This window comes from Schistocerca americana, chromosome 4, assembly GCF_021461395.2.
Source record: "Schistocerca americana isolate TAMUIC-IGC-003095 chromosome 4, iqSchAmer2.1, whole genome shotgun sequence".
NCBI classification, from domain to species: Eukaryota; Metazoa; Arthropoda; class Insecta; order Orthoptera; family Acrididae; genus Schistocerca; species Schistocerca americana.
In genome coordinates, this window is record NC_060122.1 from 290,501,853 (window position 1) to 290,525,363 (window position 23,511).

The 23,511-nt window shown below is 38.8% G+C and overlaps 1 protein-coding gene across 5 annotated transcripts in view; it reads left to right on the top strand.

Moving 5' to 3' along the window:
* LOC124612307 (protein lingerer) overlaps nt 1-17,238 on the top strand; it is a 125,551-nt gene extending 108,313 nt beyond the window's left edge. For all 5 annotated transcript variants that reach the window (XM_047140423.1, XM_047140424.1, XM_047140426.1 and 2 more), the window contains one exon: nt 15,079-17,238. The gene's annotated coding sequence lies outside the window, so the exon portion shown is untranslated. The remainder of the gene's footprint in view (nt 1-15,078) is intronic.
* The last annotated feature ends 6,273 nt before the right edge of the window (nt 17,239-23,511 follow it).

The following is a 23,511-nucleotide window of genomic DNA, read 5'->3' on the forward strand; positions in this document are numbered from 1 at the left end:
GCTGGTGGCTTCTGTATTCTCCATTGAAAACATCTGTTCTTAATGTAGTAAGCTCCTCCATTGCCATCAGTGTCAAATCGGCTTCACTTTGTTTCCTGGTCCAAATTAGAGTGCTAAAAACCTCTAAATCTGGGACATTACTGCTGTTGTCAGAGCCTTCATCAGAGAATTCACCGATTCAGTGTGGAACAACAGTACCACATAAAAAAAATGTTATGTAGATGATCTAGCTTTCCCCATCATGGAAAAAATGGTAACATTCACCAAAAATAAGACATCCAGATGTTATAGTATGTCTAAGAGACCTCTCAAGGCTGAAAAATAAGAAACAGTGCAGTAACAATGTAAGAGTTCTGGCATGCGTAACGTACCATCCAATAGAAAGGTACACAGAACAGTCCAGTTCACTTCACAGGGGGATGTGGATATCTTGAGACAAAAACTTGTAGTGGTCTGAGAGATGATTTGTAGTGCCATTTCTGGAAACTTCAAAAGTAGATGTTTATGGAAGTAGTATCTCAATATCGTGTTATAAGCTACATTTTCGAAAATATTTGAGAACACAGGAAGGAGGGAAATGCATTTATGATTAGAGGTCAGTCACAGGTTTAGATTTCTGTAGCTAAACAGGTGTTACTAACTCTGAATTAATTGGCTGATTACAAATGTAACCCATGGGCCTGCTGCAAAGTGAGCATAAGATTTTAGTACATAGTAGAAATACCATCTTGGTTAAAATTTTCTTATCTCTCTAGCAAATGATTTGGCAGACTGATGTTTGGTAGTGAATTATGCAATATCTGTAGAAGGAAGTGTAATGTAATGCTTTCATGTTTCTTTCTCGTTCTTACAGTTTTAGCTACTATTGGGAAGAATTCATTTAATTGAGTAGTCAATGATCTTCATATAACATCATTCGTCATTATACAGTAAAGAATTTTGCTGTACTGCTTGTAGTACCTCTTTAATTCTTGGAGTTAGTCCTCTGCATTAAGTAAAGCTCTCTTCCTGTCACAATATACTGGTCCCAGATGTTAGCTACCTTTTATCACAGCTTCCACTATAATCGTTCCTTGGCCTTGTAAAAGAAAACTGGCATAATAGTGCTGTAGGACTGTTTTTTAGAAAATAATTAAATTTTTCATCTATTGTTTGTCCTTTGAAAATGAAAATGTCTCCCCATAGTTCTTTCTATAAATCCTCACTGCACTGTGTGAGTGAGTCAGCATTTGTGATTCTGTGAATTGTATATGATCTTAGTTAAACGTAATTGATTGCTTATGCTTTTTTGCAACCATTTGATTATCATGATCAAATAAACCATTTATTAAAGGGCTCGCTTCTATTTCATGAAAGACGATTGGATTTAGAAGTAGATTATCAATTGCTGTTGCAGTATTTCTTTCTAAGATTACATCAGCATTGAGATCCCCATGTACAGTTACTTCTCAGTCATTTCTAGTAAGTCTTATTAGTGCACTCTCTGATTGCTTAATGACTGTGTGACTGGATTGAAGAGTTTATAGTAAACAGAACACAGCATTTCATCAGAAGTTCCATGAGGCTTTTCCCGAATAATTCTATTGTACGCAGAAAAGTTGCAATGCTAGAATATTGTTGCAAAATGCAGGCAGACCAGCATACGTTCGATGATTGGGGCAAGAGGTGGCAATTGACCCTCAATGTAAATGAATGTAACATATTGCAAATACATACGTAGAAAGAAAGACCCTTTATTGAATGATCACATGATTGCAGAACTATCACTGGAAGTTATTACCTCCATAAAATATGTAGAAGTACACGTATGGAGCAATTTGAAGTGGAACAACCACATAAAATTAACCACGGGTAAGGCAGATGCTGTACTGAGATCCATTGGAAGAATCCTTGGGAAATGTAATCCAAAATGAAAGTAGCAGCTTGCAATACACTTTCTCATCAAGTACTTCAATATTGCTCTCCAGTCTGGGCTCCACACCAGAAAGGGCTGATCGAGAAAATAGAGACGATCCAAAAAAGAGCACCACTTTTTTTACAGGTTCATTTAGTAATTGTGTAAGTGTCAGAGAGACACTCTGCATCACAGTATGCTCTACTGTTAAAATTTTGAGAGTGTACATTCGTAAAAGTGCCGGCCAGTAACTCCTAAGTTTATTTTGCAAAAAGACTATGAAGATAAAAGTAGAGAGATCATGGACTGCATGGAGGCCTACCAGTGATGGTTCTTCCTGTGAACCATGCTTCACCAGAACACGAAAAGTAGTACGAGAAGTACCATCGACCATACATCATAAGGAGGCTTGCAGAGTATGGGTGTGTAGAAATTTAAAACATTTGCTGTGTAGAAATTTAAAATATTTGCTGTTTGGTTGTCTTGTACATTGTCAGAATCTATATCTTGCATGTTATCCAAGTCTGTTTCCACATTATTACTCGGCAAGGCGAGGTGGTTACCTGGCCATAGCAGTGACTAACCTGATTCTGCAGCTATATATAGTCATAGTCAGAGTCCGAGTAGAATGCTTTGTTACCTCACAGTGCAACCACGAAAAGTAGTTGCAGTTAATTTTAGAGACAATGAGAACAAAAAGGTGAGATAGTGCCGACAGGGAAGGCAATAGCAGTTTTAAGCAAATGTTGACAAGCTAAATTTAAGTCAGTGATCTGCAAACTAAAGAAACAACAACACAATGCTGAGTGGAGCAGGAATGAATTACCTGCCCCAGAACAGAATAAGTAAAATGTACACAGTGATAATTTCATTTATGATGCAGATAGATGTGCTATAGATAGCAATTTCTGTAATGCTATGAACAATACAATGCAATACTGTCTTTTCAAAAAAGTCACAGCTTTTGTCCTACAGAATGGGAACTTCCAGGCTAGGAAGGAAACTGAGAAAAGAAGTTGCACATATGAAATTTGAATATAAAGGTGCAAAAATAAAAAAAAGTAATTGTTTGTGGACAAGAGAAGTGTGTACTGTGTTCTGTTAGGTTTTTTACGAAAAAAAAGAAGTATCATAATTAAAGTGGCCAGTGGTGATGAACCCTGGATTTGTATATGGAACATTGTGCATAAATGTTGCAAAGTGACTGCATGTGTGAAGTATTGTCAAACAACAGTGCCAGGCAACACTTCATTTTGTGTATACAGAGTTTCTTTTCATGTTCACTTCTCAAAAACAAGAAAAGTCAGACTACCATGTAGAAACAGACAGAACAAAATTAAAAATATGAAGACACAAGGGAAGCCAAATTTTTGGCATTGAGGAGCACCAACCCGTGACTTCTTATTCCATTGACAAAATTTTGCAAGAAAATGATTCCCTTGATACTGCTGCCATGCAGAAATCCTGTAGAAGTGATTGGGAATCTTGCAAAGAATAAGATCTAGTCATCACACATCAAGCATCTTGCTCTTTAACCAGAAAAAATAACAACTTTTGCTTTTACTGATAATAAATAAATATCATATGTCACCTGACCGGGTGCAGGCCTTTCGTTGCAACACTACTTAGACAACATCCGCTTCATTTTGCTTCTTTCATATTCCAATAGCTTTTCATTTGACCTCACAAGACTCTGGGGGGAGCTCTTTCGAGATCTTTCCACCGGGGAAAAATGTGAGATAGCCAACGGGAATCAAACCCAGCACATCTGCATTACTTGCCAAAAACTGTAACCACTAGACCATATGGTCAGTTTACCCTTGCTGCTGTGACATTAGCTTCTATTGCTTTGATATTGGAAGACTTGAAGGTCCGTATAACACACCGTAAAAGTGTGAGCTCTTTCGACAGGCCGCACAGGGTAGCTGCGTGGTCTGAGGCGTCTTGTAATGGTCTGCGCAGCCCCCCTCCCCGTCAGAGGTTAGAGTCCTCCCTCGGGCATGGGGGTGTGTGTGTGTGTGTGTGTGTGTGTGTGTGTGTGTGTGTGTGTGTGTGTGTCATCCTTAGAGTAAGTTTAAGTTAGATTAAGTGGCCTGTAAGTTTAGAGACTGATGATCTTAGCAGTTTGGTCCTGTAAGACCTTACTATGAATTTCCAGTTTTTCTTTTGAAAGCTGGGGAAACTGAAATAAGTCATCATATACTCTAACAAAGAGTTAGAAAGAATTGAAACAGCAGACTAATAAACACACACTTCTGTGGAAAAAGTGACAGCAGGGGAAAAGTTATATGGATTCTGTCATTGAAGCACTTGTGAGAAGCTGAGGTCTGATGTACCGTGTAGCCTGTCTCTGTTCTTATTGTAAATGGGCACTTTATTCAGTGGTGCATAACGTGTAGCATGTGACAGTCCTTCACTTTGAGTACTGGAGTGTATGCTATTGCTACCACCCCTCCCTACTTCTCAGATGTAAATACAATGGTGCTGTCTTCCTGGCCAGGTAATAAACCATCTAAAGAGCTGTTCGGTACAATACTCTTTAAGGGCCATGGCCTGGAACCTTATTCTACTTTTTGTGTAGATAGCCTTGCCCCCTTTCCTTATACACTCCTGGAAATTGAAATAAGAACACCATGAATTCATTGTCCCAGGAAGGGGAAACTTTATTGACACATTCCAGGGGTCAGATACATCACATGATCACACTGACAGAACCACAGGCACATAGACACAGGCAACAGAGCATGCACAATGTCGGCACTAGTACAGTGTATATCCACCTTTCGCAGCAATGCAGGCTGCTATTCTCCCATGGAGACGATCGTAGAGATGCTGGATGTAGTCCTGTGGAACGGCTTGCCATGCCATTTCCACCTGGCGCCTCAGTTGGACCAGCATTCGTGCTGGACGTGCAGACCTCGTGAGACGACGCTTCATCCAGTCCCAAACATGCTCAATGGGGGACAGATCCGGAGATCTTGCTGGCCAGGGTAGTTGACTTACACCTTCTAGAGCACGTTGGGTGGCACGGGATACATGCGGGCGTGCATTGTCCTGTTGGAACAGCAAGTTCCCTTGCCGGTCTAGGAATGGTAGAACGATGGGTTCAATGACGGTTTGGATGTACCGTGCACTATTCAGTGTCCCCTCGACGATCACCAGTGGTGTACGGCCAGTGTAGGAGATCGCTCCCCACACCATGATGCCGGGTGTTGGCCCTGTGTGCCTCGGTCGTATGCAGTCCTGATTGTGGCACTCACCTGCACGGCGCCAAACACGCATACGACCATCATTGGCACCAAGGCAGAAGCGACTCTCATCGCTGAAGACGACACGTCTCCATTCGTCCCTCCATTCACGCCTGTCGCGACACCACTGGAGGCGGGCTGCACGATGTTGGGGCGTGAGCGGAAGACGGCCTAACGGTGTGCGGGACCGTAGCCCAGCTTCATGGAGACGGTTGCGAATGGTCCTCGCCGATACCCCAGGAGCAACAGTGTCCCTAATTTGCTGGGAAGTGGCGGTGCGGTCCCCTACGGCACTGCGTAGGATCCTACGGTCTTGGCGTGCATCCGTGCGTCGCTGCGGTCCGGTCCCAGGTCGACGGGCACGTGCACCTTCCGCCGACCACTGGCGACAACATCGATGTACTGTGGAGACCTCACGCCCCACGTGTTGAGCAATTCGGCGGTACGTCCACCCGGCCTCCCGCATGCCCACTATACGCCCTCGCTCAAAGTCCGTCAACTGCACATACGGTTCACGTCCACGCTGTCGCGGCATGCTACCAGTGTTAAAGACTGCGATGGAGCTCCGTATGCCACGGCAAACTGGCTGACACTGACGGCGGCGGTGCACAAATGCTGCGGAGCTAGCGCCATTCGACGGCCAACACCGCGGTTCCTGGTGTGTCCGCTGTGCCGTGCGTGTGATCATTGCTTGTACAGCCCTCTCGCAGTGTCCGGAGCAAGTATGGTGGGTCTGACACACCGGTGTCAATGTGTTCTTTTTTCCATTTCCAGGAGTGTATTATGCCTACAGTAATGAGGTACGTGTATCCATCTAAGTCAATTGTTCACTTACTGCATATCCATACAATTATCTGGTATGCATAGCACATCTGTAGAAAGAGCTGTAGATTTTTGAGTGCCCTATATCAATACAAGCAGCTCATTTTTCTTATTGAATAAGCTTCTTATGTTTTGACGGAAAAGTTAACATTTGTACTGTCATAGCTTCTGTTTATTGTTTCTTACTGGCAATACTGTGTCTCCTCTTATTCAGCAGCTCTGTCTTTTTAGAAATTTACTCTAGAAAAGCCGTAACGAAAGTTTTTAAAAATCATATGAATTGGACAGACAGTGCTCTGGTTATATTGAATGTTTCTGGAATTTAGTTATGCAAGTATCCTCATCAAGTTGAAAGATTTGCACCAGGCCGCTGATCCATACAAGACTGTTACTCAGAACATTCAGATGGAGACCATGCTGTGTGTAGTGTGGCTTTGATGGGAATGACACTTCAGTCACATTCATGTTGTCACCGCACTCTATTGAGTGAGTTCTTAGTATTTACTTATTCACAGTACACCACATCCTGGGTATGTATAACCAACTGACACAACCTTAGCATTGCTGTGTAGTGTGTTGCCAATGACGTGCTTGTCGTCATCCTCAGTTGTGTGGTTGAGGATAATGTTGGCCAACCTATTCTCAATATCCGTACTAGTCACTGCAAGATTTTTACCAAAATGTTTTCCCTAAGAACGTAATACACAAGGTGACATAGCTAGGCCATGTAGGTGGATTTAAAATGCTAGTTACTTGGTATTTCATACCCCAGGACCTGTGTACAACTCAGATGTTCCCCTCTCATGGTGTCCTGGTGAGTACTACTAGCCTCAATTGCACTTTTTCTCTGGTTTGCAGGATGTTCCTAAACTCCTGTGTTCCCTGCACAATTTTGTCCGTAATAACCAGAGCAGTGAGTCTGACAGATGTCTATACTAAAGCTAGTGTACTAGAAACATATCTTGAAGGTCTTAACTAATTTGGCAGGTTTGGCCACAATACCTACCCTATTCATGACCTTACTGCAGCTCTCAACTGTTATTATTCTAACTCCTGCCAAATCAGCAACAAGTTTAAGATCAACTGGTGCTACTCCATAGCTGTGGACTAACATGTGAAACACTATGGCATCAAAGGCAAGCCACTTCTCCATTCAGGTTGATTGCTTCATAGCACCAAAGATGATAAAAGCATACAGTCTTCACACTGTTGACTATTTCACTCCATTCTATGGCAATTTTCACAGTTTTCCATTCTGACATTTTTTTAGTCCAGAGAGATTATTTAGTAGCCTTTTTTCAACAAAAAATTGCAGTTATGTTGATTGCTATTTATTCAATAAAACAAGAACTGGTCCACAATACTTATATTACAGAAAAAGCAGGGGTATGTTATATGTAATGTTACTGAGTTAGCTAAATTTTAGATTGTTTCAATGAAAGATTTTTCCTTGCATGATTTAACTGGCACTACATCAAATATCAAGACTAGGTTAGGTTGTGTTGACTACACAAGTATAAAGGGGACTGACATTGTATTGAAATATCAGCAAACCCCTGATCTTTAAACAATCGAACTACCATGTATAAAACAGCTTCAAACATCTGCTTGCTTGACAAATGAGTTAGTATGTTAATTATTTGCCTTTAAGCTTGTGAGTGAGAAAAAAGTTTAGCAAGGGTTTGAAATTATGCTTGAAGTTTGTTGGAAGTCGGAAAGTGCCCTGATTATGAAACACTGGATGAGAGTAGCCTGGACAATTTGTGCACCATTTTAAGCAAAAGCAAGTTTTTAAGACATCTCAATGTTTATGATATCATATCTTATGAACTGTACAGTGATATAATTTTGCAGATACTTTCAGTGATATAAATTGTGTGTAAAGTTTGTTGGAAGATATTAAGTGCTCACATTCTCAAATACTGGATGAATCAAGTCCAGATTTTAGCGCACCACCAGTTACTCTGTCTCAAGACAAAAACAAGTTTCTGAAAGTAATACTTGCCTTATTCTGTTAAGCTTTTAATATAAGATTATACCTCTTAATCATTATGACAGCATTTTGAACTTTCAAAGTTGGTCAGTAATCATGTGAAATGATGAAAATCAAATTTTAATTGATCCTGGAAGCTGTTAGATAGAACACCTGCAACTGTTACTGATCAGTGACATGGTTAGTTATTTTTTATTATCTAAATTGAGGAAATGCTTTGACAGATTCCTTGTAAATAGCCCTTTCTGAAGTATTATTTAGCTTTGTTGTCATTTATGTATGTGCCAGTCTGCCCCATGTGTGGGTGAAGCAGAGGGGCAAAGTATTTCACCAGTTTGTACATCGATGAGCTTTGTGCATATATGATCAGTATTAACGGTTCGTCATCTTTGTGAATTTTTGGTAGTCCATACAGCTGAAGTTGTAGAGCTTCTGCGTTGCACAGGTTCCTCTGTACATCATGGCGATGAACAGCTCTGAAACGTCCTAAGACACCTGAACAGTCTCCATGTTAACATAAAATTTGCTGTGGAGGTAGGATCAAGCACCATTTCTAGATATGCTGGTTACGAGAGATGGCGGGAACCTGTGACATAGCATGTATCGAAAATCAGTGCACATGGAGCAATACCTGCACTATCAATCAAATTGTACACTCACAGCTTGTACAAAACAAATATGTGAGTTGCAGCATCTCGAATGCAACATCTGGCAAGTGTTCAGAGGAGTAATGGGGAATCCACCAGCTGCATAAGAAGTGTCCCAAAATATAACACTCTGTGAAGTGGTTGAAGTCACAGAAATTAAAAAATTGATAATAGTGTGGAAGAAAGTGCCCACTGAACCAGTTATTTTGGGTGAGAATTCTTATTCTTCTATAAATTACAACAACTTTGGAATCATGTCTTCTACAGTTACTTAGATTTTCTACACCCTTTCACAGTTCACATAATGAATAATAAACTGGTGCTAAATAATTTGTTTTGCCATGTGGTGGATTATTATTTTAAAACATTAAAAATTCAGTAATCCACTTACAGTGAGATACTGTGGAGACTACGTTGCATGGATCCAAAACAGTATTATATGCTATCATTTACTTGGCAACTTTTATTGGAAGCGTGGAAAATGTGTGAAAGTATGCTAATGTACAGAAAGGCAGATCCAAAGCTCTAATAGCCTTATAACTTAATATTTGTATCTGTAGGCATATTTTAATACTAAGGTTGCCCTGTACAACAATTCTTTATTGAATATAATGAGAATTACACACACGAAAGAATGGTGTTTTATCTACACACCCTATTTTTCCACATAATCTCCATCCCATTCTATGGCCTTCCTCCAGTGTGAAACAAGGGCGTGTAAGGCCTTTCGGTACTAATATACAAGAGTGCAGATAATTGCATCCACACTTCCTTGCTGATTGACAGGTGCAGTGCCAAATGCCGAATCGTAATGCGTATGTCCTCATGAATGACAACATCAGCTCGCTACAACATGTCAGGTGTGACAGCCGTGAATGGTCTCCCCAACCGTTGCAAATCGTGGAGCTCTGCCGAACTGCCTTCTGATGACCTCACCCTCTGTGCCCAGAGACTAAACCTTCTTCTGTCAACAACAGATTATCTGTAGACTTTGCACAAGCATTTACAGACGCCATTTTTAATCTGTCCTGTAGCTATGCTATCTGTCGGAAGTGACGAAAACTGGGTGTGTACTCACTCAGTAGATTTCAAATAATACATACGTAATGTTTTGCATTCGTAGCATTTTCAGCTGAGAAAAAAACGTTCATTACTTTCTGGGCGACCCTTGTACAATAGAAAGATCAGTACTCAAAATATATGAAATTAAAGTGAGACTTTTTTCAATAATTCAACTCTTGACACTTCTGTGTAAGCAGTTTCTCACCTTAAAGATTGTCACTAATACAAAACCTTCTGAAGCTTCTAGACTTCTGCTGGATAAATAGGAACTGAAAGCGAAGTAAAAATGCAGAAGGTGTAGCTGTGAATGTTATACATTGAGCTTATATCTGAAAGTCATTGATACAATCTATTCATGAAGAGATTTCCATTGGCCAAAAGTACCTCTGCAACCAGCCACCATGCTGAAGCTGGTAGCAGTTACTTGCCCACTTGGCAGCTGCTGCTCAGAAATACAAGTTTTTGTGTGTTCTAAGATTATTGATGTTCCATATGGCTTGACAAACACTAGCAACTGTGTTCAGTAAATTGCTTAGGAACAGTTACGTAGTTTGTAATATGAAGTATAAATGTATGGATTATTTTGAAAGTGAAAAGTGGATTTCACTCCACATTGTTTTTTGAGATATCCATTTTATAAATTTTATGTGAACATCGCAGTTGCATTACCATTTATATTGGTGCATCTGAACAAGGAGACAGCCTTCCCGGCTAGTATTCTGAAGATCGGCTCATAAAATGACGTAATGTATTTAGTGCAGAACTACATGTGATCTTTGAGGTCTTTGAGCACGTGTGGAACATCTATTTTATAGAACATTTTATCTGCTCAAACTCCCTGAGAACATTCCGGTACATTTACATTCAGTTTTTATTTTCCCGAAGTTGTGGTGCATGTAAATAATATAGCATATCAAACAGAGAAATGTCTCTTCTCATCTTACAAATGACTGGGGAATAGGTATCATTCTGCTGTGTATCATAGCTCATATTAGTGAAATAGATTGTGAGATGGACCAGCCATAGACAGTGGTTTAGTTCTCTATGCAGTTAAGGGTGAAGGACAAAACACTGGTAGGTGGTCCAGACATTGACATCTCTCTCTTCAGTAAGTTAAACAAGGTGAAAAAATTGTAACACACCTCTGAATAGGGCATTGCTCTCTGTTGTAAAAGGTCCTTCAGTAAGACAGCCTTCCAAAATCCAGTAGTTGTGGTTTATGCACGTAAGTATGCAATTATGGTAGAATGCATTTTGTTTGGTAATGAAATGGTTGCTTTTATTTTGGCTGAAGACTTAAAACCTATTTTGAGTGACGACACAAAGAAGCTAAAATTTGTATAAATGCCTAATGCCAAAACTGAGAGAAATACTTAATTTGTTCAACTTACAATATGGTCTTCTACTGCTTTTAGAACTCCATGTCTGTATTTCCCGTACCTTTCATGTCTAGTATTTTCACTTTTTTGTTGTAATTTTTGCTGTGCTTTTGAACTATTCATGCAGTGCACTGATGGCTGCCTTTTTTCATATTCCATAATCCAAACAGGAGAGAAATGCTAAAGTATTTAGAGAATAGAAGAGAAATGACAGCTCTGCAGCAGATGTTAGCAGCAGTACATATAGTGTCTCAGAAAAGATAGGGAAAATGAACATGTCACATAAATGGTGTATGACAGGGTGTGATGGGTGTCAGTGGCTACCTAATCATTGAAGATATGGTGAAGACACATATAGATGACTTATTTTGCAAAGTTCTTGAATGTAAATAACTTGCAGCAATGTGAGAATAGCAACACAGAAAATAAAACAGTGGAAAGTTCAGGCTGGAATATCAACAATATCATTTGACATTGCCTACACAGAAGTAGATGGATAGATACATTGAAAGTTCTGGAGTGGAGAGTAGGAAATCTTGACGTACGTGTGTGTGTGTGTGTGTGTGTGTGTGTGTGTGTGTGTGTGTTGGAAAAAACAGTTGATAACGCAGGTTGTCACAAAATCAGGAGAGATGGCTAGAAATTATGTACAGACAGATCACATTAACTTCAGTAGGTAATTTATATGATGCCATTAGTATCCAGAAATGTTCTTAAGGAATATGTTATGGATTGATGATAAGACAACAATTGATCTTTCTCAGAGATCATCAATTTACACAAAGATAGCATGTACTTTTAAGGATCTGTTAGCATTCCTGGATGTAATCAGAGATATTGAAATATAAGTGTGATCATTGTTGAAAGTTGCACAATTGGTGTCATATGAGACCTGGAGACACCAGAATGTTTCAGATAGATTATATTATGGTAAGACAGAGATTTAGGAACCAGGTTTTAAATTGTGAGACATTTCCAGGGGCAGTTGTGGACTCTGGCCACAATTTATTAGTTATGAACTGCAGATTAAAACTAAAGAAACTGCAAAAAGGCAGCAATTTAAGGAGATGGGACCTGGATAAACTGAAAGAACCAGATGTTGGTTTGAGTGAGTATTAGGGAGCAATCGCCAAGAACAGGGAAAGGGAATATGATAAGTGAAGGCAGCAGAGGATCGAGTAGGTAAAAAGAAAATGGATAGTAGAAACCTTTCGTAACTCAAGAAATGCTGAAGGAGAAAACATAAAAACGTAATAAACGATGCAGTTGAAAGGGAATACAAATGTCTAAAAAAATTAGATTGACAGAAAGGGTAAAATGGCTAATCAGGAATGGCTAGAGGGCAAATGTAAGGATGTAGAAGTGTATATCACTAGGGGTAAGATAGATACTGCCTACAGGAAACTTAGAGAGACCTTTGGAGAAAAGAGAAGCACCTGTATTGATATCAAGAGCTCAGATGGAAAACCAGTCCTAAGCAAAGAAGGTAAGCAGGAGTATATAGAGGGTCTATACAAGGGAAATGCACTTTAGGGCAATATTATGGAAATGGAAGAGGGCATAGAGGAAGAAGAGAAGGGAGATATGATACTGCATGAAGAATTTAACAAAGACTGAAAGACCTAAATCAAAACAAGGTCCTGGGAGTAGACAACTTTCCATTAGAGCTACCGATAGCCTTGGGAGAGCCAGCCATGACAAAACTCTTCTATTTGGTGAGCGTGATGTATGAGACAGGCGAAATAGCCTCAGACATCAAGAAGAATATAATAATCCCAGTTCCAAAGAAAACAGGTGCTGTCAGGTGTGAAAATTGCCAAACTATCAGTTTAAGTCATGGCTGCAAAATACTAGCACAAATCTTTTACAGAAGAATGGTAAAACTCATAGAAGCCAATACTGACCCTATGACTTCTCATAGAAGATAGGTCAGATAGACTTTTAGAGACAGCGTTTGACAACGTTGACTGGAATACTCTCTTTGAAATTCTAAAGGTGACGGGGGTAAAATACAGGGAGCAAAAGGCTATTTACAATTTGTACAGAAACCAGATGGCAGTTATGAGTCGACGGGCAGGAAAGGGAGGCAGTGGTTGAGAAGGGAATGAGACAGGGATGTAGCCTATCGCTGATGTTATTCAATTTGTATATTGAGCAAGCAGTAAAGGAAACAAAAGAAAAATTTGGAGTAGAATTAAAGTCCAGGAAGAAGAAATAAAAACTTTGAGGTTTGGCATTGCAAAGTTGTCATACACAGTAAATGGCTGAACAGTATCTTGAAATGAGGATTTAAGATGTACATCAACAAAAGCAAAACAAGGATAATGGAATGTAGTCAAATTAAATCAGGTGATGCTGAGAGAATTAGGTTAGGAAATGAGACTCTTAAAGTAGTAGATGAGTTTTATTATGAGGGAAGCAAGATAGCAAGATAACTGTTGATAGTCAAAGTAGGGAGGATACAAAATTTAGATTGACAATGGCAAGACAAGCCTTCTGGAAGAAGAGAAAGTTGTTAACATGTAGTATAGACTTAAGCATCAGGAAGTCGTGTAGCCATGTATGGAAGTGGAACATGGACGATAAACAGTTTAGACAAGAAGAGAGTAGAAGCTTTTGAAATGTAATGTGGTGCTGCAGAAGAATACTGAAGATTAAATGGGTAGACCATGTAACTAACGAGGAGGTACTGAATAAAATTGGGGAGATGAGAAATCTGTAATACAATCTTACCAGAAGAAGGAATTGGTTGTTAGGACGCATTCTGAGGCATCAAGGGATCACCAATTTAGTACTGGAGGGAAGCATGGGAGGTTAAAAATCGTAGAGGGAGACCAAGAGATGAATACAGTAAGCAGATTCCGAGGGTTGTAGGTTGCAGTAGTTACTCGGAGATGAAGAGGCTTGCATGAAGAGAGTAGTATGGAGAGCTGCATAAAACCAGTCTTTGGACTGAAGACCACAGCAAAAACAGGCCACAATTTCTAGATATTGGATACCTTTAAAAGAATGTTCAGTTTCAGGTTGATTTGAAACTAAAGTGGACAGAATGTGGAAATAGAACACTGTTGAATGTAGCTAATACTTAAGTGTCCAGCCTGAATCATATCAGCTGTGTACATTTTTTGTAAGGAGGAAGGATGAGAGGAAGTTTTCACATGTGTGAAGTATTTTGTACTAGTACAGAATTTCAGTAACAAGAAGAGAAGGGTAGGTAGAACAAAATAGTTTTTCCAATAATTGTTACCCTTCACTCACATTTCCAGCCAGTTTGCGTGGATGTGTGTAGTATCAGGAAGATAGAGCTAAAATATACTGGTAACTTTGCATAAATTTGTTTAAATGTTAATGAAAACACACACAAAAATGTAAGAAAATACTGTGCAGTCAGTCACAAAATTGCTGACTTCAGAAGCTCACTATTTATGCTGAAAGCATTCTGTCTTCCAATATTTTTAGCAAGCTCTTAGTTGTGAGTTTAGTGGAAACAAAGCCAGAAAAAAAAGCAATTCTGTGATAAGCCAATATTGCTGCAAAAAAATTATAGTTATGCAAATTATATTACCAGACAGTTGTTCAGTGGCTGAAGAGAAAATGTCCATCACGGACATGGAAAAACTGGAAAGTAAAACTATGGTATTCACCTGCATAATTGTTAAACAAATGATTATTGGTGGAAAAATTGTTTTTCCAGATATTTAAAGAAAAGTTGTTTGAAGCTTTTGAAGTAAAAAACAATGCCTTGTTAAGAATGACTTGTAGTAAATCAATACTTAATGAATTTGGTGAGCATTTAAAGAGAGATCTCTTCAATGCCTTTGAAATGTTGCTATGGATTCATTTTTCTTTTTAATGTTCATAATACCTGTACGACTGTTCCTCCTCCTCCTCCTCCCCCCCTCCCCCTCCCCCCCCCCCCCTCCCCTCCACACACACACACACACACACACACACACACACACACACACACCAAAAAAAGGGAAAAAAAATGAGCTTGGTTACTATACTCACAATGTATCTCTTTTTGCTTCAGGACAACGGCAGTGGTCGAAACCAGTGGTCACAGACATCAGCTCAACCCAACAAGTCCAGTGCCAAGCAAACTTAAAGACCATCTTACCGGCTCCATACTGAGAGTCTGAGTACCACTGCCATAGTCTTTAACAGGTGCTTCGTAATGGTACAACATGGCTCACTGTTTTCCAAATTAAACACTGTTAATGTGTTCAGTTTTTCATCCCTTGTTTTAAATTAAATATGCAATCTGTCCAAATTATAGAGCCATTTCCTAAGGCAAGAAAATGTTGGATCATGACTTAAGATTTCACTCATTTTCATTGTATTAATATTTTGCAGCGCATGTTCTAAGACTTAAAGTAGTTGTTTGTATTGTTTCTTCTGTTAATAGGATTCATGGTCTCCAGTAACAGTTCACAGATTAAATTGCATTGTATTTTTGTTAGCTTAAAGTGTATAGGAAACCTCATACATTTGTAAATGATTGAATAGCGGTACCATCCCCTTTCTTGTATAGAATGTTTTTATTTGTGAAGAATTAAAGTGAATTAAATTAATATTCATTTCTATATTTTTGTTATTTCATTGCATGATCCGGAAAAAAACCTCTACCAAAGCAATTGCTGTGGCATTTGGATGGGATGAGCCCGCTTACACACTTAGGCACAAGCTGAGTGATCTCTAAAAAGACTGTTTGGTTTGCTTTCTGACTTTATTTTTCTCTCTTGTTCAGAATGTGTCACAGAGAGACAAACTGTTGCTAGCCCTCATGGGCTTACGCATCCTGTCACGTATTAGAGTTCGATAAACTTGTAGTGTACTTGTAGTGTTCAAAGAAAGCTATATCTCAACCCTGTGTATTATATGAGTAGCTTAGTTGTTTTGTAAGTATGATAAGAGATGATAAATAACTTATCAAATTAATATAAATATTTAATATTTTCTTTCTGTATTTTGTATTCCATTTTGTGGTTTATACAACAGTGGCTGCTGTTGCTCATTTTTCAATTAAGGGGGGAAAGAAAGATATACTAATGGCCATTCACTATATTTTTGGTGCAAGTTGTATGGACAATATTACTATTTGAGAACCTGTGTGATCTCTGTAGGCCCATAAATATTTCCAAGCTGATGGCTGATTTAAGGAGCTAATGTATAAATTTGGAGATCACATTGGCCAGTGTAAGCTTGGAGGTAGTAGCTTATAAAACGAGCATGTACAAAGGCTAATTAATAAATAGGTGTAATTGGGTTGCAAAAATTATGTTGTTTTTTACATCTTTTTAATGACTTCAGAATTGTAATTGTTGTTACCTCATTGTTGTTTAAAATATAGTGGTTTTCATATTTGTAAATTTTGTGCAAGCTTTAATATTTGGGACTTCACACCAAGCAGTAACAAAGTAGCACTGGCCAATATTGTGTACAGTTAAATAGATTAGTAAAGAATTTTTATGAAAAAGGCTGAGATTTGATTATAGAATACATCTTACAATCAGTGTACAGCAAATGGACAATTTGATTTGTAATTACATAGCAATTTTTCAACACTGAACTTGTCTTTTCTTGTCTACAGTGTATAAAACATACGCATGAAAGTGAATTTGAGCATTTATCTTGTTGATACCATCTCTTAAATTTTTTCCCAATGATATTATCATAACAAGGCATGAGCAAAATGAAATAAGCACATGTTATATTTGTTGATTAAAGAAAATAAGAAACTAGACCAAAGACAACAGTAACATATAGTAATGATCTGCGTGCATAAAGAAAGTGCTGTAATATACAAGAATTATGAACAGTATGTAACTTAGTTTTGTATTATATCTTCTAAATGATGATGCCTTAAGGATGTGAATTGTTCGTAATCAAATGAACAATTTTCTGAGCATATGTCAGTCATTTAAAAGAGTGTTCTTCTATTTTTGACATGGAGCTTCTCCACATTATTTTCTGAAGGTCAGAAATTTGTCATATGTTGTGCTTTCTCTTCGAACTCCTAATTAGCAAAGTGGTTTTGAAATAGACCTGCATATGATATACTAGTCAATTACATTTGGATAAATTTCGATTTGTCAATGATGGAGCAATTTTTACCACGCTTTGTTTGTTATCACTGTAATTTACCAGTACCATGTGTCAAAGGAAAGAAATACAAATCATTTTCTGCTCATTTCATATTTGAATAGACATATTTTTCTTTTTTCCAAGAAATCTTAGAAGCCACATTTGTTCTTCTAAAATAATCCAGTGAGTATAATCATTATATTATCATTAACTTGAATTTCACAAAAGGCGGAAGCTTTTCAGTTTAAGCACATTAAACTTTTAGTACACCATATAACCTGGTTCTGTGGCTTATTAAACTGTAAAAAATTTCTTTTCTAGAATCTTTCAGAGATGTACTGCACAATGCTTGATTTCTCTGTAATGGCTGGTATTGCAAGAGACTTGAATATTTTACAGTGTTTTTTGACAGTTGGAGGAAAATACATACACTGAATCACTGAATAATTATGTGAGTCCCCTAAAGTACGGAGATGGAAGTTATTTCCATGATACTGGGAATATAATCATTGGCACACCAGCAAGAGATTGTTACCTACGAGCTGCGTACAATCTTAAGCATTGTTCCTTGTCATAAATGCAGAAAATCTAGAAAAAAATTATTCTTGCCCACTAGACTAGATTGGCTGTGTTTGATGTAACCTGTGTTTTTCTACATGTTAAAAGTTCATTTTAAAATGTTGAAAGAAAGTATTGATACTTGTGATTGCTTTAGTTTTCTCAGCACAATTGAGAGAGATATTTTTGGGTGTCCAGCCATGTTAACTTCTCCATTTTTCAGCATAGAATTTCAATGCCTAATGTAGTCATTTTCATTGTAGAGTATGCTGCAAGTGATTATCATAAAGCAGCTTTTCACAGACCGATGAGTGAGTGCATTCTGACAGATTTGTTCACCTGAATGTGGAGTCCTTTGTTGGGCCTGCTATCCAAGATCCACCCATTCTACCAGCAGAACAAAATACCATATCCACTTGTTTGTTGTTTAAGGCAATACAGTTCGTCAAATAGGTCAGCGGTGCCTGCCACATGGCAGGGAGAGTCATAGTAACAGTCCCAGCTACCATCCATCTGAATACTGCACGGGAGAATCATAGTAACAGTCCCAGCTACCATCCATCTGAATACTGCACGGGAGAATTGAATTTTTAACATTTATCACAATGCTCATAAAGTCACTAATAGTATTGTAAAAATAGAAACTGTTCACTTCAGTAAACAAAAGTGAGAAAAGATGCCCAGCCACTCACCTGAACTTGATTGATGGGTGGAGCACTTCACAGCACAGTTATCATTAGCTTTTGGGCTACCACTTTTTATCTGGGTAAATTATGCATTCTCGCACAGACAACCAAATGCACCCACATACGGTGGACGTGTCACACTAGCAGTGGATCATAATTTGTGTATGTGGTTCAAGTAAGACCACATACTTCAACTGGAAAATATGTTGTAGTTTAAAAACTAGTCATATTTCTATGCTGTTATGTGCTTGCATTTCCTCACTTGTTTGTTGTTTCTTTCCTGAAATGTCCTTTATTGTAATCATTCAGTGCTTCTAATAGGTAAGTATTGTCTAACATTACAATTTTGTCTATAACTTGGGTGGAAAATTCCCTAAATGTTTTCATGGCAAGCCTGTGAGAAAACAAAAATTGCACTTAGAACACTAAAGAAGGGAGATATTTTCATCTCTGACCAGCAGTGCGAGTTGCCTGATGCATCTGATTGTATATAATATGTAATTCCCGTTAAATCTACATGAAATCACGTATAAATAAATGAAGAATTAAATGCTAACTAGATGCCATTATCTATTTAGTATGAAAATCACATAAGCACTTACTTTCGATGAGTGATTCTGAGCTATTGAGATTAAATTTTCTTTGAAAAGACATTCTAATTTAGAATACTACTTTGTTATATCTTCTATAGTTTTTTAATTTAATTTGTCATCCCATCATTGTGGAATGATGCTTTCACTTACAAATAGCTATTCGTAGTTATGTAACTATGAGCAAATATGAAAAACTCACTCATGTCATTTCATATTTTTTAAACGATCAACACCCAAAAGATGAAATTTTAAAATTTCATGATATTTTGCATTAAATATATAATTTTGACTATCTTAGAGCTCTCAGCCAGTATTATTTTATTTACTAAACAGTTCGCATTGTGTTTCAAAACCATTAATCCAATTTCACAAGATAAAATCTACATGAATGAAGATAGAAACTGGGGATCACACATTGAAACTAAAATCTTATCTTGGTGTCAGCTGCAAATTGCTGGTTCATCTGCCTACCAACTCGAGTCTCCCTATTGCAACTAGCTCACTTGCTTGCCCATATGTTACTACTGTGCACTGTAGTGAGATGGTGATAACACTGCACCAATAGGCATTTAGTGTACTTCCATTCAACAGGTGCAGTTCAATTGCAACTGCATGGCATGATTTTCATCTAAGAGTGCAGCACTACTTCTCTGGCAGTTCGAGATGTGCAGTTCTCACATTGCATCAGTGGCTTCCGAGATTGCCTGATATCATGTTAGATTTTTGTATGTGCGTGTAAGATATTTATATCTAAAAACAAAGATGCTGTAACTTACCAAACGAAAGCGTTGGTATGTTGATAGGAGACAGTAAAAAACACACACACAAATTTCGAGCTTTCGCAACCCAAGGTTGCTTCATCAGGAAAGAGGCAAGGAGAGGGAAAGACGAAAGGATGTGGGTTTTAAGGGAGAGGGTAAGGAGTCATTTCAATCCCGGAAGAGGAAAGACTTACCTCAGGGGGGGAAAAGGACGGTATACACTCGCACACGCACACACACACAAAACCCCCTTCAGAAAACAGTTCCCCAGACCTTTCTATTCTTAATGCAGTTTTGAAACTTAATCGCAGTGCAGATGTACTATGATTGTCATTCTGGAAAATTGAAAATAGTATGTTATACAGCAAAATAGATGCAAATGTTAACACAAGAAATGAAGAGTTCAAGATGTATAAATTATAACATGTTGATGTGCCTCATCCATTTTCTTAAGCGCATTTGCCGTTCTTCACTGTTCAGTACAATAGTCTCTTTATGAAATGAATCATAGTGTCTTTCTGTTTCAATTGTGAACTTGTGCTGGCCACCTATTATTCAGTGGCATAGGAAACACTGTGTTTTCACTTACTGCTGTTGAGAAGAGTTGTAGTTCCCAGTCGTGTTTAAATGACTAAGAACACAAATCTCCCATTCTTTGCTTTTTTGCAATACTCGCAATTTCTCAGTACACCTCATGTAAGGCTACGGTCTCCAGAGGGAAGCAAGACTGGATATGCTTTGGTCTCCTGGTACCACACAAACAAGGAAGCGGAACTGCCACTGCTCATTTGATATATGTGCCTGGCCACAGATGTTGCTGTTTTGCTTTGTCTGCTTTCTGTGATGTGCGCACCTGTGCCGCACTGTTGCACTTTAGCACAGTGTGCAGCATTTAGCTGGTCCTGGTGTACATTAACAATACAAAAGAAAAAGAAAAAAAGCCTGCTATTGGTAGAAACTTCACATTTAATATGTATAAACAGGTCTTGTACAATACATCACTAATTGTCATACAGCTTTGCAACAAACTCTTCTGTTTCATATCTACATCTACATACATACTCCGCAATCCACCATACGGTGCGTGGCGGAGGGTACCTCGTACCACAACTAGCATCTTCTCTCCCTGTTCCACTCCCAAACAGAACAAGGGAAAAATGACTGTGTATATGCCTCTGTACGAGCCCTAATCTCTCTTATCTTATCTTTGTGGTCTTTCCTCAAAATGTAAGTTGGTGGCAGTAAAACTGTGCTGCAGTCAGCCTCAAATGCTGGTTCTCTAAATTTCCTCAGTAGCGATTCATGAAAAGAATGCCTCCTTTCCTCTAGAGACTCCCACCCGAACTCCTGAAGCATTTCCGTAACACTCGCGTGATGATCAAACCTACCAGTAACAAATCTAGCAGCCCGCCTCTGAATTGCTTCTATGTCCTCCCTCAATCCGACGTGATAGGGATCCCAAACGCTCGAGCAGTACTCAAGAATAGGTCGTATTAGTGTTTTATAAGCAGTCTCCTTTACAGACAAACCACATCTTCCCAAATTCTACCAATGAACCGAAGACGACTATCCGCCTTCCCCACAACTGCCATTACACGCTTGTCCCACTTCATATCGCTCTGCAATGTTACACCCAAATATTTAATCGATGTGACTGTGTCAAGCGCTACACTACTAATGGAGTATTCAAACATTACAGGATTCTTTTTCCTATTCATCTGCATTAATTTACATTTATATATATTTAGAGTTAGCTGCCATTCTTTACACCAATCACAAATCCTGTCCAAGTCATCTTGTATCATCCTACAGTCACTCAACGATGACACCTTCCCGTGCACCACAGCATCATCAGCAAACAGTCGCACATTGCTATCCACCCTATCCAAAAGATCATTTATGTAGATAGAAAACAACAGCGGACCTACAACACTTCCCTGGGGCACTCCAGATGATTCCCTCACCTCCGATGAACACTCACCATCGAGGACAACGTACTGGGTTCTATTACTTAAGAAGTCTTCGAGCCACTCACATACTTGGGAACCAATCCCCGTACCTTAGTTAGGAGTCTGCAGTGGGGCACCGAGTCAAACGCTTTCCGGAAGTCAAGGAATATGGCATCCATCTGATACCCTTCATCCATGGTTTGCAAGTTATCATGTGAAAAAAGGGCGAGTTGCGTTTCGCAGGAGCGATGCTTTCTAAAGCTGTGCTGATGCATGGACAGCAACTTCTCTGTCTCAAGGAAGTTCATTATATTCGAACTGAGAATATGTTCAAGAATCCTGCAACAAACCTATGTTAAGGATATTGGTCTATAATTTTGAGGATCCATCCTTCTACCCTTCTTATATACAGGCGTCACCTGCGCTTTTTTCCAGTCACTCGGGACTTTACGTTGGGCAAGAGATTCGCGATGAATGCATGCTAAGAAAGGAGCCAATGCAGTAGAGTACTCTCTGTAAAACCGAATTGGAATCCCATCAGGTCCTGGTGATTTATTTATTTTCAACCCATTCAGCTGCTTCACAACCCCAGGGATGTCTATCACTATGTCCTCCATACAGGAATCTGTAGGAGACTCAAACGGCGGTATGTTTGTATGATCCTCCTGCAAGAAAGATTTCTCAAATGTTAAATTTCAAATTTCAGCTTTCGTTTTGCTGTCTTCTGTTGCCAGGCCAGACTGATCAGTGAGTGACTGGATGGAAGCTTTCGACCCACTTAACGATTTTGCGTAAGACCAGAATTTCCTTGGGTTTTCAGCAAGATCTTTTGCTAAGGTATGATGGTGGTAGTGGTTGAATTCTTCACGCATCACTCTTTTTACAGCAGCACGAATCTCTACTAACTTTTGCCTGTCCTCATTCTCCCGATCTTTCTTGTACTGCGAGTGCAACTGCCTTTGCTTCCTGAGCATTCTCCGAATTGTGCTGTTAAACCATGGTGGGTCTTTTCCGTCCGTAACCCACTTTTTCAGCACATGCTTATCCAATGCGTGATTTACAATGTGTTTAAAATTTGCCCATAATTCTTCCACGTCCATTGTACTGGAAGTAAATGAAGTCAGTTCATTTACTAAGTGGGATGCTAACAACTGCTTATCTGCTCTTTCTAGTAAGAATACTCTCCTAGCCTTCTTGACCGACTTTTTAACTTTCGTAACCATAGTTGTAATGACAACATCATGATCACTAATCCCTGTCTCAACACTGACACAGTCGATGAGGTCTGGTCTGTTCGTGGCTACCAGATCTAAAATATTTCCATTACGCATTGGCTGTCGATTTAGCTGCTCAAGATAATGTGTTCAAAAGTAATTCACACAATGGCTTGTCTGTACCACCTGTAATGAACCCATAGACATCCCAGTCTATACTAGGTAGGCTGAAGTCGCCTCCGACTAATATAGCATGATCCGGGTACTTGTGCAATACAGAATGTAGACTCCCTTTGAATGATTCTAGAACTGTCACGATGGAACCTGGTGGCCAGTAATAACACCCCACAATTAACTTTATTTCCTCTAGTCCCGTTAAACGTGTCCGTAGCTGATAGAACTTTTCAAATAGAAAATATAATAGGAAGTTGATGCAAGAATTCAAAGATGCTTAAAGAAGCTTGTACAAGATGTATTGTTATCTATCTACCAGCAAATAAAGAAAACTATTTAGTAATTATTGTAAGTGTGCTGCTAAATATGTAGTTATGTATTTGCAAAAATATTCATACTGATCATTTGTGCTGAATAAATATTTTATTCACTGTAGACACTCTG